Raw genomic sequence first — 2,340 nt, forward strand, 5'->3', positions numbered from 1 at the left:
CTCCAGTTCTATATATATATATATATATATGATATATATGAGCCTTATATACAGGTACTTACAGTTCTGACTAAAGTATTTATTTGAAACATAAGTTTTTAAATATACAGAAATGATAATTGAAACCTATATACCTAAAATTGATAGTGAGTTCTATAAACTGTTCTCTACCAGGAATATTCATTATGAATATGTGAAGATAACCTTATCAATCCAATAACATTATTTGATGTTCAAATTTTATGATTGTTTTATTGGTTGACAATATATAGTGTTACTGAATACATAGAGTCTTTATTGCCCATAAACATTTACATCTAAGGGCCATAAGGGTTTTGATTTTATAGACTATATCAAGGGTCTGAAATGTGTGTATATGAACCTTGCGTGAGGCCTAAAAAAAAATTGTTTTCCCTCCAGCGTCCATCCCTAGCTCACGGAAAATAGGGGCGGCGATTTTGTTTGTTCACAAATTTTAAAAAGTGATTTTTATTTTTCTCTAGTTACACATGAATGTTGTCTACATTTGGTGTCTGATGTAAGGTATTGCAAAATGTCAATTATGAGTTTTTTTATTCAGTCTGATAAATAAAAACAAAGAATGAGACATTCCTGATGATGACATAATTAATGTCGAAATATTGAATCCCAACACGATGGCGTGTATTTCAATACTTGGAGTATGTATTATACTTTCTTATCTGAGATTAATCAGTGGACCTTTCGGAGACAGGCTTAATTGCAAGCATTGTGATTAAATACCGTATGTCAATTTTGGGTTACAGAAGAAAAAAAAAACTTGGAAAAAGGCCCGCGACGTACTATACAATTTTCAACATTAAAGGGCATGCAAACAATTATTTTTTAGGCCTAATATATTTCTGATATTTTTATAAATATAAATGTTTACTTTATTGCTGCAATGGACAAAGGATTCGAAGGGAGAACAAAAGCTCCCACATGGGATATTGCTTAGAAATAAATATTGATCAGTGGCGGGTCCAGTATTCGAAACAGTAAGAGTCTAAGGAGAGACTCACACAAATTGAGGGTCTAGACACCATGGGGACAGGCTGTGACACGAAAATTGATGATTATGGAACCTCTAGATGGCTGGAAATTTTAATTATGGGGCTTAAATTTGAATATATTTTTTTTCCTCCATTTTTAAAATAATTTTAAAAACTTTAGCGGGGTGGGTGTAGGTGGGAGTTTGAGTTTCTAAAAATCCATTTTACAAGGCCCTCAAAATGCGCCCCTCGCAGTATACTAGATACGCAACTGTTCCAGTGGGCTTCTCCCCTAAACCCTCCCCGGGACCCCGCCTGGGGCCCTAGGCGGCCCCGACCGTCAGCTTAGATCACTTCGCTCACAACCACCCCTCCCCCATCCCCGCCATTGGCAGTCCTAGGGGCATGAAAGAGGACAAAGTTATTAGAAGTCACAGTTAGCTCCACACAAGTGAAGTATACATGCCAAGTCTCACTCATTGCATGCAACTCACACGCAATGCTGGTCTGCCTCAAGCTGGGACCAAAATCTGACGCATAAATGTTATGCCTATTTTATATTATAAAATATATAATGTATACTATTTTTTGACCTTTGTAGCCCTCTTCTTACTAAAAAAAATCGTGTGGACGTAGGTGGATTCAGGGTTGGGGCAGCCGGCCAATTCCCTCAAAATTGTTAAAAATAAAACGAAATATTAATGAAGAAAAGAAAATTGTATTCAATAAGTCTGACAGTGGCATTTTCTGTCATCTCTAGAGGCTGAATAATCATAAAATGTTGAGGTGGGTGGACCCTCTATCTGTGAAAGTCCCTATGGGCCTCTTTTATTACGAAAATGCAGATGTGTGGGGGGGGGGGGGGGGGGGGAGCCTTGTGTGGGGGGGGGGGGGTGTGAGAGACACAATATTAAAAAATCTCACCCCTGCAAATTTGTCTGACTATCTCTGTGAGGCATCACGCACATAAGGTACACCTGTTACTGGATTATTCCATGGCTCAGACAGTTGACATTTACTGGGTGCTCAAAAACATACACATTGAATTCTGTTTATCAGTTTAGTCAATATTAAATGAATTTGCCTAACCAATCAATGGAAAATCAATAATTCGTCGGAAGTTGGAATTGATCTACCAAATATATAATTTATTATTAACATGTCATGTACGTAATAAAATAAACATATGATGAAAAGTTGTCATTTTTGTATCAATTTTGTGCAAAAAAGCATAGTAAGTTTTTGTTTTCTTGCATCCTGACTCCAAATAACACGTTCTGATTTGCAACGGAATGTAATGTTCGATTTGTTTTTGTTTGGCTATAATCCA

This window comes from Anneissia japonica, unplaced genomic scaffold, assembly GCF_011630105.1.
Source record: "Anneissia japonica isolate Jap-2015-1 unplaced genomic scaffold, ASM1163010v1 scaffold234_len1672027_cov178, whole genome shotgun sequence".
NCBI lineage: Eukaryota > Metazoa > Echinodermata > Crinoidea > Comatulida > Comatulidae > Anneissia > Anneissia japonica.